Raw genomic sequence first — 17,680 nt, forward strand, 5'->3', positions numbered from 1 at the left:
CCTGCGATCTCGTCGTCTATCGCGTCATTAGACACGTTTGCGGACGTAGACGCGCGGGGATTTTGAGCTTCTGCCATCTCGCGCGTTCGTGCGTAGATTTCTTCGGGATCAAAAATCTCGCTCTCGTAAGATGTCAATGAAAATTCTCGCCGAAGTGATACCTGGCTTGGAGTTCGACTAAGATACGGTCTCGTTCGTCTGGTTGAGTCGTGTAAATCGTCAGTGGGGTCAGTCGGATTATTTTCAACAAGACTCGCGTCGAAACTCGTAAATGGAAATTCGCGTTCTGTTATAACATTGCTCGGTAGCTCTGTGTCACTATCACTTGAGTATCGAGTTTCGAGGTTCCGTCGGACACTATCGCGTATGTCTCGGAGCGCTTCTACGGCTACACTCGCGGGACTTAATTCGCAATATTTTATAGCTCGATCTGCTCGCTCGCTAAGCAACCACGACTTATTTGCTATCGTTTTCGGTACGTTTCTTCCTTCCGACATTCACGCAAATTTAATTAAAATTAATTTGGTTCGGACTTACAGTAGTAGTATCGCTCGCATATTCGCTCGCTGTCTCGGTTCTCGCTGACGTTGCGTCCTTCGCTCGGCGGCTGATAAGGCTGGCGGTCGCGTTCCGGCGGCGATGCGTCGTCGATGGAGTTGTCGTAGGTCGGGCGGCTTGGCGGCTCGCGTCCTTGCTCCAATCCTGCGATGCTCTGTTTATCTCGTAGCCCGTAGTCGTCTGCTCTGCATGTAGTTTTTTCTTGGCTTCTTGATGTCCGTCAGTGTTTGCTAATTTACTGACGTGCCTGCCTGTTTAAGCACTTTTTATTTTATTGCAGGTCTTGCACGACGGTCGGGGTGCCAACTCCGCGACATCCACCGGGGGTGTTCCCTGGATCCCACCGCTGCCACCAGAATTGTTGTGCCTCCACGAAGGGGCACAAGATGTGTCGGGATCGTTTTGGGAATGTCGGGGATGCGTCGGGCGTTTCCCCCCCCCCCTTTTGTTTTTTTTTTTATTGTATTCTGCTTTTCTTTTAATTGTAATTCCTTTTATTCTTCTACTTTCACAACATGTATAGTTCTTTGATATTTCGCAAAAATATAAGATAGTTTAATTGAAGTCAATGGTGTGATATCTTGTCACTGCTCCCAGCGAACGTTATACTACTCGCGTTTGCTATCGGTTAGAGTGAGAGAGCGGTATCTCTCGTATACACCGTCGTACCGGTAGTCTGATATGCGTCGGCTTATCTCAGGTGTGCGTATATCTCTCAGTCTTGCGAGTATGACTTTGTTGAATCTGGTCAGTAGCGGCTCGTGGCGATTATTACTCGTTCGGTTCTAATTAGCGACTGCCCGTCGCTTCATCGCGGCGGGTGCTGAGCTTCCCTCCGAACTGCATGGTTTTTCGGAGGGGGTCCCTTAGCAACATGACCAAATATGGTTATGTTGCTGAATTCGCGTTTTAGTGCAGGCGAGGAAGTTCAGAGTCGAATTTCCTCGCTTGTACTTTTAGCAATTCGGCGACACCTTTCCGGTGCGTTTCTGAGAGCGCTTTCCGGTTTCGCGTTCGCGCTCGGTCTCGGGCGCGCGTGGCTCGCTGCGTCAGCGGCTCGCGCGATTATCGCTTCGCTCGCGATGCATTCCTGCATCTATATGATTATATGTATATATATATATTTATTAAATCTGTAGCCTTTTCTGGGGCTATAACAATACCATTCTAATCTTCCCATTAATTGCGCAACCGAGCTATACCATAATGAATGTAATTGCGTTACCTGTATTCAGTTATAACAATATATTCGCAGTAACAGAAATTAACAATAAAATAATTGCGATAGACAAAGAAAAACTAACATACGTTTTAGTAACAGAAAAAGATTTAAAAGATTGTATTAACATTAACTCACAATACACATGTGAGCATGCGACACCGACATATAGAGTAAATTTAAATGCACCATGCGAAATACAAATTTATACACAGCAGCGTCAACGTAACTGTAAGACGAAATACATTATATCAATGCGTACCACATGGATCGCATTACAACAGCCACAAACATGGCTCTACTCGACTGCTACAGAACAACAATTAACAATACAATACGACAAACGACAAGAATACAAAACAGTGATTAAAAACACTGGGAAAATTACGCTGAAGGGAAAATGCAAATTAATAACTCCAGACATGACTATACAGACGAAGCAGACAATCTATGAAACGGATATAGAAACGTACCTGCCTGAATATAACTTGACACTGGTACGAGAACGCAACACGATAACACACGATAATGACACGATACAAGACATAGGTCAACACCGAATGGAACTGACAAAATTAAAATTACAACTAGAAGAAATAGACAACAATTTAAAAAGTGACGAACAAAATTTCTTCGCGAAAAAACAATTCGTATCCAATGGCGACAAGCGGAACAATCACGATAACAATAATAATAATATTAATTGTACTTTACATAGTCATAAGAAACAAAAAAAAGAAGAAAGCGACCATTAATTAGGATATACGACGAGGAGCGATCCGAACCGATCGATCGACTCCCGAAACCAATGTTAAAACGTAGCCTAAGCACGCGATTTTAGATAAGAAAAACGATTATATTTAAGTATTGTAAACGCGAAAAACAAACAAAATTGTAAACCAGAATAAAAAAATAACATAAAAGAAAACATATAATATATATATATATATATATATATATATGTTGTATATAGTATATATATATATATATCTTGGGAAACTTAAGACTTAAGAAAAAAAGATAAATTCTTTAAAACAGAAAACGTCGTACCTCCGTTTTCTTTTCCAACGGGGGAGGGGTGTTATAGCCCCATGAAAAGGCTATATATTTAATTAATGAATATATATATATATATACATACAATGAATATATATTATAATGTTGCAGGAATGCATCGCGACTGAAGCGATAATCGCGCGAACCACTGACGCAGCGAGCCACGCGCGCCCGAGACCGAGCGCGAACGCGAGACCGGAAAGCGCTCTCGGAGACGCACCGGAAAGGTGTCGCCGAATTGCAAAAAGTACAAGCGAGGAAATTCGACTTTGAATTTCTTCACCTGCACTAAAACGCGAATTCAGCAACATAACCATATTTGGTCATGTTGCTAAGGGACCCCGTCCGAAAAACCATGCAGTTCGGAGGGAAGAACAGCACCCGCCGCGATGAAGCGACGGGCAGTCGTACATTAGAACTTAACGAGTAATAATCGTCACGAGCAGCTTTTGACCAGATTCAACAGAGTCATACACGAATAACTAAGAGAGATACGCGCGCCGGAGATAAGTCGACGCGTATCAGACTACCTGTGCGACAGAGCATACGAGATATCGCTCTCTCATTTTAACCGATAATAAACACGAGTGACATAACGTTCGCTGGGAGCAGTGACTAAATATCATACCAGAGAAATATCATACCATAGACTTAATAAAAATGTTATTTATTGTATACAAATAAAGAGGATAATAAAAAGCAGATACACGATATTGCAAAGGAAGAGAGATTAAAATAAAAAGAGGCCACTGCCCGCCGTATCCCCGGCCTTCCCTGAACGAATCCCGAAAAAACCCTGTGCCCCCTCACGGAGGCACAACAGATTGATTATTCACAAATCCAATAAAATAATGCATATATGTATATAATTTTGAATTAAAAAAATTAATGTATTTTTAATTTTAGATATTAGAAATTTCGACTTTGTGCTTCAAATAGACAATAAAACGGACCACTTCCAATTTATCCGACCAGATGAAAATTTTCATCATGTTCTGAATCTCTTGTTGAGATTATATCAGAAGTTAAACTGTCAAAAAAGACATACTTTAAATTATACTTTTAGTAGTACCTATTCTGTTAGGCTTTCTATACATGTTATGAAAACTTGAATACGAGTTATAGTTCAGAGCCACGTAGCCGCAAACAAAGGAACACGTATATTATAAAATAGATCTTTTTTATCTTGTCGAAAAGATGATCAAAAAGACATTTTTTCGTCAACTAAAATTAAGTATGACTTTTAGAAGACATCTTTTAGACATCTATCAAAAGATGACTTTTTTGTAGGTAGAAAGATGTATGTAAAAATCTTTCATATATCCATAACAGATGTCCAGTAGACATCCATGATGGATTTGTAGATGACATCTACCATGGAGGTAATATGGATTTCTATTAGATATCTAGTCAATATCCATGGACATAGATGTCGTATGGAGTTATGGAGGTTGTATGGACGTCCATTGGATGTTAAGTTTTGTGTGGGCTCTGTATTATGTACGATTTAACGATTAAGATCCTTATGAAGTATTTAGGCAATTAATTAAAATTTAGAATGGCATATTTGACCAGTTCACACGGTACTGCTGAGGAACTCGAATTTAGACAAAAACATCTTGAAAAACGCAATTACGTGAAAAGCAATTACGTGAGCAGCAACAAGCTATACAACACGAACGTAACGAAATGCAAAAACAATTATTCGAACGCGCCAGAAATTGTGGCGAAGCTATAGAGGCAGAATCTCTTATACGGCTACTTTCACAAATTCAAAACGAGCTTTCTCAATTATGAAATCTGCCGGATCAAATAAACCAATTAGAACAACATGTAAATAATGTGTCGCGAGCAACCTCTCACCCTGAGGAAACCTCAGAATTACCAGTTTTAGAGGACGTTTCGGCGCCCTTACCTACCTTAAAGTTAAAAGATGTTGTTGCTAATATCCCTGCGTACGATGGTTATAAAATATCAATATTTCAGTTCGCTCGAACTGAAATATATAACCTTCGTGCCTGCGAACGCGCACGTGATTTAATATCCTCAGTTCAAAAACCACAGCTGTTTCAATTCATCATTAACAAATTAGAGGGGGATGCATATCAACTAGTTGAAGGAAGTATATATACTCGAGTCGTCGATCTTTTGGATAGACTAAAGACTATTTTTGCACTGAATAAATCAACCGCGCAGTATAGAAGCGAACTCACTAATATCTATAAATCGCCAAATGAAACAATTTTAAAATACGCTGGAAGAATTAAAGATCTGAAACTCGCTATATTAGACGGACATAGACGCCAGGGAAAGAATTTAAGTTATACTTTTACGGACGAAATAGACAAAAAGGTCTTAGAAGCTTTTATTAACGGATTGCCATCCAGCATAATAACGCGCATGGAACACAGACAAATATTAAATTTGGACGAAGCCATCGAGTGGGCTGTAAAAATTTCAAAGAATTTAGAAGCGGAAAAATTACGCGAACGACAATCTTTCCAAAAGGCCGCCCCTTTATTACGCTCGGACATACTAAGTGTAGAGGCACCACACCCCGAACCACCGAAATCAATCCTAAAAAATCCAAGTGCTTCACAATCATGGATTAAACCTTTGATTCCGGGCCAACCGGATCCAAACTCCCTCAATGTATGTAGATATGGTAAATTCCCGGGACATGAAATATCTGCTTGTGAAAAACTAGTCTTTCGAAACGCAGTGCAACATTCGGGAAACTCCGAAAGCCGGAGACGAGCGTGGCCCGGGATATGGTTCAAGCCACAGCGCACTTAATCTCTGCGGAGACAGAACCGATAATAGTCGAGGGAAGAAAATAACTGTGAATAATCAGGGTTAGGTTCCAAATCTATTCCAGATGCAACGGTAGTAGTGGCAAATTCGGGGACCACTACTTCTTTGCCTAAAATAATGTTAACTTGTGAAAATTTAAAGGGATATTGTACCTTTATGATTGATACTGGCTCTGCCATAAATGTAGTTAAGTTGCACATTTTAAATGATATTCCCATAGCTTTAAACGATAAAATAATACTAAGAGGCATTAGTAGCAATCCTGTCCAAACGTCAGGGTCTGTAACTTTTATAATAGCAGGACGAATAACAAAATTCTACGTAGCAGAGGACGATATAGCCTTCCCTAGTGATGAGATTTTTGACGAACCACTGCCTATCGCCCTCAATTTAATGGTTCGATCGAAAGATCGCACCATGTGCTGACGGAATATTTAAAAATGTATACTAATAACAATAGTGAATGGGATGAACATATTATGCCTGCCATGTTTGCCTATAATACTTCTGTGCATGAGGGTACTAACTACACTCCGTATGTCCTGGTATTCGGGCATCTTTCTAGAGCGCCTTCTTTCACTACCATTCTGGAAGAATACATAGAAGTACCTTACGAGGATTATTTAACCAACCTTTTTTACGTTTTAAGGTCATCTCAAGATGACCTTAGCACGAAGCAATTTATTAAAATCCAAAGAAAAAAGTAAACGCTACTATGATCAGAAATTAAACGTACAAAAATTCAAGGTTGGAGATAAAGTTTATCTACTAAAAGAACCCATAAAGGGCAAATTTTCAGATCAATACTCGGGTCCACATGAAATTCTTGAGATGCTACCCATGAATAACGTAAAGATCTTCTTTAAAAAAAAGCAACGCGTAGTATACACTAACAAATTGAAATTATCTAAAACCGCCAATACCACAGAACCAGGATGAAGGGATGTGGCCATTAATTGGGAAATTAACTGTAAACACAACCTAGATTCCCGGATCTGAGTATTCAAATCCATATACGTATAAATTTTGTCAGCTACCAATAACACAATACTCCTCGAGAACTCATATTTTTAGTATCAGCATGGTTCTTTCTTTATAGAAATAAGCACCTATGCTGAATTACGGACTCTCTTTACCCAGTATTACGTCACGTCGCTCAACTGACTCTCATCGGCTGATGCCCGACATACTAAAATCATACCCGACCATCCACCTATCGCTCCAGGTTGAAAACACTGGTGAAGGTTAATCGCACTAAATAACCAAGATGTGCTACTCCGTTGTAAAGAATGAGTTAAAAGTTCTCCCCTCCTCCTCTATAGAAGCAATCCAGCTATTAGATACGCTAAGTTGTAAACACACCTCTATAAGAAAATGAAATCCAATATTATTATTTGTCCAAGATGCTATGATAAATACCTTCTGGAGACAACTAAGAAAAATTATAAAAAAAAAAAACTTTACATCACTGGGCTAATGAAACTAGCTATAACCTTGCCAACCGAGCCAATGTTGGGTTTGTTACAATTCTTTAGAAGCCCAACGTCCTACATACCTCTGTGATTTCTGTCTTGACCAATATATAAACTCCCAAATTCAAGGCTGAAAAGATAATAACGATGAAGCTTTCATTGACTTAATAATAAGTAATACTGTCTTATATACACAACGGTACATTGAGCGCATGGATATTGAACATATTAGTCTATCATTTAAGTCTTGTCTTATATGATATCATATAGTTACTTAAGATAACTGATTATTAATCATAGTAATTAAAACATTTTACTCATAGGCAATTGTCGCCATCATACCCATTTCAACCTTGCCGGCGCAAAAGCTATTATTGCGTATGACTGTGGAGGAACGTACCTCAATGTAACCACAGTCTCATTACTTAGATCAGGCGAATGCGACTTAAACCTAGAGACACCAATAACCTCAAGTACGTACATACAGCTACTACAACTCTCGAGCTACACACACACTGAAGTAACCCACTGCAAAGTAGAAATTATGCGAACCATATACCATTGCGGTATGCACTCTCATATCTCGGTGGCACATAATGGATACGCAAATTATTTACAAGAAACATCACGCAACCGATGCTCCCAAATGTACAAAGAAGAACTTCTGAAAATAGGAGACTCAAATATAATAGACGGACTAAAACCAAATAACACATACTATCGTAGCGTTACCTTAGCAGGGAAAATTCAAGTAGATGGAACCTGCAAAGGCATCCAATACTCTGACTATTACGACACATGGGATGACGTAATTGTACAAGCTATCATAAAAATAACCTTGAAAACTATCCTATGTGCCAGTAAAATTAAGTACAGGAAGGATAATGTTAAAGTTAAATGATAAAGTTAAATGAAGAATCCTGCGTAGACGATGTATATACTTTCTGGCGGAGTGTGCCGATGACAGCTTGCGGATTTGAAGCCTATGATGTCTTATTTGAAGGAACTGCTACTAAACTACAAGGACTGTTAGAAACACAATACACCACAATATTCACTCTCGAAACACAAGATACTACTTTCGCCCTGACACAGACACGTAAAAATATCGTTTGCGGATACACTCTAATTAGGACAGAGCACCCTAAATTATTTATTTTCGAGACTCAGGAAGGAAACATCTTTAAGACAGCCTCGAAAACTGCTGTAACAAATCTAGATATGTTTACCTATGTAAACTCAAAATTCATATACGTGGAGAAACACATCAAAAATCAAATAACAAACCTCTACAGAAATATAATACAACAAAAGTGTGAACTGGAGAAACAAGTAATTCAGAACACACTATCTTTAGCGGCAATATTGCCAGATGAATTTGCATACAGACTAATGAAAACACCTGGTTACATGGCTGTCACCGCAGGCAAAGCGATACACGTAATCAAGTGTATACCCATTGAAGTCACTATCCGCAAAACAAACACCTGCCATACAGAGCTGCCAATTTCATTCAGAAACACATCCCTATACATGACCCCGAAATCCAGAATAATTACAAAACACTATACCATTAGAGATTGTAACTCATTACTTCCTGTACTTTACAACATTGACGAAACATGGATACAATTAAATCTAACACCTTCTATCGCTACACCACCGCGAGAAATCAAACCACTGACAAAGCTCACTTGGAATTACATGACACCTAGATCCTTGGCTACCAGTGGCATTTATTCTCAGGAAGATTTAGACGAACTAAGAGATCACATCATGTTTCCTGCAGAGAAGAGTGCTGTCTTGAATACCATCGCTCGAGGCTTCACAGGACAATCAATCCCGTCAGATACCGTCTCTCTGAACAACTTGCTAGATGAAAACTCCTTAAATAAGATATATAACAATACCTTAACAAAAATATGGAACTGTTTCACCATTTTCGAAGCCGCTACAGCTGGAGTATTCGGAATATTCATTATAATCAGGTTAATCAAAATTATATTCGACACCTTAGTTCATGGCTACGCGTTACATGCAGCATACGGATGTAGCCTGCATCTGATAGCAGCAATTTGGAGTTCATTCACACAGCTACTGTTATTCCTTGCTACTAGAAGGCAAGAGCAAGGAATAACAGTAGCTGTGTGAATGAACTCCAAATTGCTGCTATCAGATGCAGGCTACATCCGTATACTGCCGGAAAATTACTATCCGGGAAATACAATCAAATGAGAACGCTACAGCATCCGACGTATCGCCAATAGACACAAACGCGCAATCCACACAAACACAAGCCGTACCAATAGTTTACACTTTTCGCGACTTGAGAACCAGATTAGATAGAAATGAACAAATCCCTCAATAAAGTATTATCGGTATTTGTTCTTAAGGGGAGAGGTGTGACGGTCAAGTAGAAAATATAAAAATTTTTAAATTTAATTATTACCGAGTGAGGAAATTTGCGTAAATCTATCTATTAGAGCAAGCTGAAGCGGTTACATTATTAATACCATAGATATAAATATACATATATATATATTATATATATTTTGTTTAGATTTATATTCTATTTAAAATTAAATGTAATTTAAATTTTTCAGCTTAAATTTTTTTTTCACAAATTGACTTTATATTATTATCTGCCATAATTGGTGGCTGCAGATTCACTGGTACGCAACACATGGTAATGATGTCATCACAATATGGTAGCATATTTATACTAAATTTATTTAAAATATGAAATGTTCGAAGACGTTGCATTATACGCTCTACGTGGATACGTATACTAGCTATTTTATATGTTTCTTCTACTTTGTCTTGTGAAAAGATTCCATTTTGCAAAAAAGGAGGCATAATTATTAAAACATTTCTTCCTTCTTCATCTAATTTGTTTTTAACTTGAGGAAATCCTTTGTCTGCTAGAATTTCATCATTTTCTTCAAGTAAATTGAATATACCAGATGCTATTGTGATTTGTGAGTCTGTTGCACGTCCACCGAAACATTTTGGTCTAAAGAAAATGAACCCTGATGGAGTACAACCAATAAAATTTTTACTCTGTATCCTTTTTTATATTGAGAGTAAAAAAGCACTCGATGTTCAATAGAAGAAGGAGTTTCGACCAAAAACTCCGTGCAATCGATAATAACTCTACATTTAGAGTAATTTTCTTTGAAACACTAGGCCATAGTTTCATCTATGGTGTATCGACTAGGCCATGTAATAAAATTTTGACAAGCATTGCTCAAATACTGGAGCACAGAATAAAATATTCTTGCTATTGTTGTTCTATTTACATTAAATAACACACTTAAGGCTGAAAAACTTCATCCACATTTCATTTTAAAGAGAAATATAAGTAATCTATTTTCTTCATTAATTTTTCTTTTATAATCATATTGTTCGCCCACAGTTTTAATAATTTCTCTGTCATTTTTTATATTTTAAACCATTTTTGTGTTACGTCCTGTCGGCTCCACTTTTTTCCTCCTACGAAAATGAAGCAATAATCGCCCGACTAATCATAAAAAAGATCGCGCGACGAAAAATATTTTAAAACATTAGAAACGATGTCAAAAGAAACGACCGGAAAGGATCGATAGCGAGATCCCCTAAATAAATAAATGGATAAAAACAGCTGCATAATCCCAGGAGATAACCAAATGAAGAATCTCCAAATTTCCTAAGAGACCGTACAGAGCCCATCAATCAGCAACAATCAAAAATAAGGAGAAGGATCTCACCAAACGACAGCTTTTTACACGTCAAGATCTCAAAAATCTCCCGCCCAAATTGTTAACACGGCCTCAAGATTTAATATAAAAAAGGAAGACTTGCGCATTACAGACACATCAAAAAATTAAAATCAGTCGATAGTACAGCATCAGATTCATTCGGCATAGATTTTTCGGTCGTTCGCTGACTCAATTCGTTTTACACTGCGGGAGTTCCGATTACGTTTTAAAACCAATTAGAGTCAGTGCTCAACAAAGACCACCCGCCGAGTAAGACCACAACTGGAGCCACAACTATACCAGCAGCTAAAACGCAACCAATCTGCCTAAGTAGTAAGTTTAATTTCCTTCTCTTTTGTTTTTTCTTTCTCTCATCGTGTCCTTTCCCCTTTATTCAACCTTGTTCTTTATTTAAAGTATGCCTAAAATCGCGCCGACCCGCCGATTCTCGCGAGCCAACCGAGACCATAGATCGGACGACACGACCGTGTGCGAAATCGCGCCGTAACACATATTACATTTTCGTAAATCTTTATTATTTTTTTTTCTTATTATAAACCATTGTAACAAATACCAACCAGAATAAAATCTTTAGAATCGCACTCCTTCCCCCTCTTTTCTGGTTGATGACCTCCGTACTTATGTAACACCCGCGATCCACACACACTCATACAAATAATTTTAAAGCCGATATTAATAAGATCATATGTAAAATGGTAAGAATTAATTGAATAAATGTTAATCTAAAAATTAAAATGATCGGTAAATTTATTTAACTCCTTCACTCCCTCCACGCAAAAGATCACACAAGGTCCCGTCCCGCGTAAAAGAGATTCGATTCTCTTACCAAAAAGGGACCACCGAGAGAGCGTTAACAGAGTAATAACGACACCCGTCGTCTACCTGTTTGCTAACCTACAGCTCGCTCGACTGAGTCACTCATCGATAAGACTTTTGACATCGGAACAGTTCTTGTTACGCCCTTCCTCTGACCCATCCTCTCTACCGGCCTGGACGTAACATTTGCAATGTAATAAACCAGATGTTCCAACATTTTTATCTGCATATGAAACGTGATTTCCACAACTTTTTTAATTTAACTTTCTGTTATATACTATTTTTAATTCTTCTGGACAATAAGTTTGTGTTTCTGCAGTACACTTTGTACTATTACTATAAATATAACGATTACATATACATACATGCATGCTTGATCTTTCAGAATCTAATTGATCACACATTATTTGTACTTGACATCCTTGATCAACTGTCAGAGGTGTAACAAGATAATTTTCTTTTAAAGAATCTTGCCCAACTACAAGATTATAATCTTCTTCCACTTCAATAATTTTCTTTCTTTTAAATTAAATTTTTCTTCACTACCTCAGATGATCTTTTTAAAAAACGTTGATATCGCTCCACAGTAATATTTTTGGAAGTATCTTTTTTCTTATAAATTGCTGGAAAAATTGTAGGATTGTACCTGGGACTACGAGGATCTTCTGATTTTATTGCCAACAAAATGATCACTACAAATACGTGATCTATTATGTGGCTTCCAATCTGAACCATCAACTTTAGGAAAAGAAAATTGTTAAAATAAACAAAAATAAGCTTTATTCAATATTTTTTGCAATTTTTAAATATTTATTTATCAGTAAATTATATTTACCTTAATTTTCTTATAGCTCTTAACCATGTTTCACGTCTTTGTACTTTATGTGGATAATGTATATTTGATGTAGGAAAACAGTAAAATAATTTATCTGGAGTATCACAGGATATATTTTTGCAGTTCTACACAGCAATATAATTTTATTTTTCTTTTTAATTCTTTATTTTCCATTTTTTCTATTTATTGATAAATTGACAGTATTTTCACTGTTTCAGGCAAACTTTCGAAATCGACCGCTATGAACGCTTAAATCGTTTCGCAAATTCCCTCCATGTTCATGCACAAAGCGAATAAGACTACTGCTTTTTCTGCTGCAATAATTTCGATAGCCCTTTCTTTGCCTAACGAGGTAGGGATTTTGGCCTATGGAATGCTGTTGCTCTCTCTCTCTTTCTCGCTCGTGTAATACCGATTGTTCCGGTGGTCCGGTATGCGATTCTCCAATTTCGTTTATAGAAGATTCGGTCGTTGGTTGATAAGACGAGCGTTCCTGCTCGGTTTAAGAACGCCTTATAGCTATAATATTTAGCGTACAATTTTGGTAGTCAGATAGATTTTTCTTTTCTTACAGTTTAATGAACAAAGTTATTAATGAGTCGGTTGCCGGTCGGTGTAAGTCGTAATTATTTGAAATAAAATTTGCTTATTCCTTACATTATTCGTTATTAATATTAAAATTCTTATGACTAATATATATATATATATATATATGTGTGTATATATACATACACAAGGTGATTCCGACCACCCCGTGCCAGCCGTTTTTCTCAGCAATGGAACGTCATAGGAAGTTAGGGAAAAAATGTTCATTACTAAAAGGCACCCAAAGTATTCATTGATGATAGTTCCAACTTCCGATATAAATCGGAAATAGGTGTTACTTGGGTCAACTTTGAAATTTCAAATAGGAACATAGGTCGAATGGGATATCATTGGATAGAGCTTCGAAAAAGAAACAACTTTTATTAGAACTTAATTTAATTATCTCTTACAAGTTTCGAAAAAAAACATTTAATGTATGAATGTCTGCAAAATGTTCAAAATGTGCAATCGACATCGCTCACACATTACACACACACAAACATTACACTTGCACGCACGCACGCACATGTACACGCATTATTTACATTACACATAATTGTACAACGTCAATGTCAACAATTAGAAAAACTAACGAAAACACGTGTTATTGAAAACACCGTTTAAAGAGAGACATTCCTTTGATACAAACAGAAATTTAAGTCAAATTCATGATAATTCTTCAGTTTTGATTTATCATCAACAAAGCAAACATGTTTTCCAATCAGGTAGGTTTTGATATGCTTATGGTGTTGGGTGAATGTCACCAAAATTACAGAGCAGCCGAGCGTTTGTACGCAGAAAGGTACCCTCAACGTATCCCTCAGTCTCGGGAAGTTTTTAGGCGTTTAACCTTTCGGACTCGAACAACTGGTAAACTTCATCCGCAACACAATAGAAACCAGGAAATTAGGCGATCTGTGAGAAATGAAAGAGAAGCTGATGTCCTTGCTGCCATTGCAGTGAATCCTCATGATTCAACTAGGAGGATATCCATTGATTTCGGACTGAGTCAAACAACAGTTTGAAGGATTTTGAATACTAATCGCTACCATCCTTATCACTTGCACCAGGAACTTGGAGGATACGATTTTCAAAATCGAATCAATTTCTGTCAATGATTGTTGACAAAAAATCATCACTTCTATCGATCAATTCTTTAGACTGATGAAGCCACATTTAAAAACAACGGCGAGGTCAACCTCCATAATGCTCATTATTGGTCACCAGTAAACCCGCTTTGGTTGCGAGAAGTAGATAATCAGCATGTGTGGACCGTCAACACTTGGTGTGAGCTAATCGGAGACCAAATCATCGGACCCTATTTTTTCGATGAGGCTCTGAACGGCATCCAATATGCAAATTTTCTAGAAAACGTCCTGTGCCAGCTTTTGGAAGATGTCCCACTAACAAAGCGAGTAATGTTGTGGATGCAACAAGATGATTATCTAGCGCATTTCTCTAGGATAGCACGACACACAATAAATAACTTGTTTCCTGGACGGTGGATCGGGAGAGGAGGACCTGTGGGGTGGCCACCTCGATCTCCAGACTCGCTCCATGATGGAATGAATTCGAAACACCTGTCAGTCGCTAAGCTCTGAAGAAGTTTTATGAGCTATGGATAGTGTTAAATCACGTTTGCGGAAATGTGTGCATCAAAATGGCAGGCATTTTGAACATTTATAAGTTATTGCAGACATTCACACATTAAACGTTTTTTTTCGAAACTTGTAAGAGATAATTAAATTAAGTTTTAATAAAAGTTGTTTCTTTTTCGAAGCTCTATCCAATGATATCCCATTCGACCTATGTTCCCATTTGAAATTTCAAAGTTGACCCAAGTAACACCTACTTCCGGTTTATACCGGAAGTTGAAACTATCATCAATGAATACTTTGAGTGCCCTTTAGTAATGAAAATTTTTTCCCTAACTTCCTATGGTGTTCCATTGCTGAGAAAAACGGATGGCACAAGTGGTCTGAATCGCTCTGTATAGAGTGTGTTTCATAACTAACGAACCAACGCTCGTGAGCGGGTAGAGCAGGTTAAGTGGAATAGAAAAGTCCTGTACCATTTTGCGATTTTCAGAATAATTATTGAGAAATTAATTTACAAAGATCGGCAAATCCAACGCCAGTATCAGCCTGCCGCAAAAAAAGATGGCGAGAAGGACAGCCCTAAGGACGGTCGCTAAGTGCGCGCGGTATAAATAGGCGCCAATGCCTCGCGGTTACCAGGGGCATAGACGAGAAGCGTTGATAAGAACAATAGATTAGCGATTATTATTTAGCGATCGGCCTAGCGGTGAGTCGTCCTTCTCGCCATCTTTTTTGCGGCGGGCTGATACTCGCGTTGGATTTGCCGATCTTTGTAAATTAATTTCTCAATAATTATTCTGAAAATCGCAAAATGGTACAGGACTTTTCTATTCCGTTTAACCCGCTCTACCCGCTCACGAGCGTTGGCTCGTTAGTTATGAGACACCCTGTATACAATAAAAAGATTTTTTATAAATAAGCTGTGAAGAGTGCGAGAACAGCTATACATATAAGACATAAGACTCAGAGCGAGCCGTGAGCTACGTGTGATGCCGTGTTGCCACGTGAACTTGGTAGAAAGTGAGAAGAGGACAAAAAACATATATTTCTCCTTCTCTGCTCTCCGAAGTTAGCCGAGGCGCCGAGCTCACGCCTACAAGGCTCGCGCTTGTATGTGCGTCATATGGAGCCGGGAGTCGCGTACCCGGCGTGGCATCACTGCTGCCGACTAGTGATGAGAGCTAGACGGGCACGCGTTTACACGCACACAATCAAAAAACCGTGTATAAAAACCACAGACTTCTATACAGGGTGTCCCAGAACAACCTTCCGTCCGTAAAATGACATATTCCTGACACAATTCTAAGACAATTTTTCCTTTACCAAAATTTGATTTGAAGCGTGGTTTTTGAGTTATAAGCAAAAATAGTTAGCAAATCACACGTCGAATGCAGAAAGCAGGCAGAAGCGGCGTATATTGCTGAGCTTGTCTTGTTTTATCAGAGATACAAAAACATAGCAAAGTAATTTTATAAAAAGTTTCATTATAAAATACGTGACAAGTATTTCATACATACTCATACTTTGTCTTGTCCTGTATGATATGTTTTTTACGTCAGATATTGCCACGTAAAGTGTAAAAGTAAAATTGGATACGTCAACAACCGCGAAACTTTCATCAGAAAATAAATAGTGTAACAGAATTCTGATTGACCAACCATATCCTATTCAAACGCAGAAACTTTAGATATGATGCTTATTTTAGGTGAATGTCGCGGTCAATTTAGAGCAACTACGAGGTTGTGGCAAGAACGATACCCAGATCGCACTCCCCATTCGCACAATGTTTTTTCTCGTTTGTCTAAGCGAATTACTAATAAAGGTATTATTCAACCTGATCATAATATAGGTTGACAAATCTGACGTCAAGTTAGGAACGAAAGGATATTTGCATTCGCTCAATTGCATCCCCATGATTCCTTAAAGCGTGTAGAACAAAAATCTGGTGTTAGTCGTAGTACAATTTGGCGAATTTATCATGAAAACAAGTTACATTCGTACAGAATGACTCTGCATCAAGCATTGACGATTGCCGATTTTAGATACAGACTCGAATTTTGCAACTGGATATGCCAACAGCCGCGAAACTTTCATCAGAAAATTTTATTTTCTGATGAAAGCACATTTACGAGTGACGGCTCTGTAAATACTTGGAACTGTCGTTACGAGGCACAAGAAAATCCTCTATGGTTTCGAGAAATAGATTATCAACATGTTTGGAAAGTAAATGTTTGGTGCGGAATTGTTGAAAAACATATTGGACCGTTTTTCTTTGAAGGAAATCTAAACGGTATTCGGTACGCAAATTTCCTCGAAAATGATCTTCCACCTTTACTTGAAGATATTCCTCTACAATTGCGCCTAAACATGTTTTTTCAGCAAGATGGGTGCCCAGCGCATCTAGAGTTGCCCGTGAACGACTAAACATGTTTCCAGATAAATATAGCCCATATAGGCATAGGCAAATATGGCCCACATAATTGGCCACCACAATCACCGGATCTAACAGTTCTCGATTATTATTTGTGGGGAAGAGTAAAAGACCTGGTATACCGTGAACGCCCTACGACAAGAGATGATATGATTGGTAGAATACGTGACGCTATTCGTTCTCTAGATGCTGATGAAATTTTTCATGCTACGAATGATTTCGAAAAGAGAGTACTTAATTGCATTAAAGCAAGCGGTGGACATTTCGAACACCAGGCCTAATCACATCTAGCCATATCACACAACACACACGTACGTAGGGAGGGTTTGGAGTCGTAAACTACTGTGGAGGTGACGAATCACAGGGTCCTTATCCCTACGGGGTGCGCACACACACACGCATACACGCACGCACGCACGCACGCACGCACAACTACACACGGGATCTGATATCTGCCACGTCCTCGTCGTAGATCCTGGGTTATGCCGAGAGCAGATAACGCAAAATGTTATTTTCGCCAACACACATTTTGAAGGTT

The 17,680-nt window shown here is 38.3% G+C and overlaps 3 pseudogenes; 2 read left to right on the top strand and 1 right to left on the bottom strand.

Annotated features, from left to right (window-relative positions):
- The first annotated feature begins 7,663 nt into the window (after positions 1–7,663).
- Positions 7,664–9,487, top strand: LOC140667212 (uncharacterized; annotated as a pseudogene).
- A 598-nt stretch (positions 9,488–10,085) lies between these two features.
- LOC140667213 (uncharacterized) lies at positions 10,086–14,084 on the bottom strand (annotated as a pseudogene).
- Positions 14,085–16,619: 2,535 nt separating this feature from the next.
- Positions 16,620–17,423, top strand: LOC140667214 (uncharacterized; annotated as a pseudogene).
- Positions 17,424–17,680: the final 257 nt, after the last annotated feature.

Source organism: Anoplolepis gracilipes, chromosome 6, assembly GCF_047496725.1.
Source record: "Anoplolepis gracilipes chromosome 6, ASM4749672v1, whole genome shotgun sequence".
Taxonomy (NCBI): domain Eukaryota; kingdom Metazoa; phylum Arthropoda; class Insecta; order Hymenoptera; family Formicidae; genus Anoplolepis; species Anoplolepis gracilipes.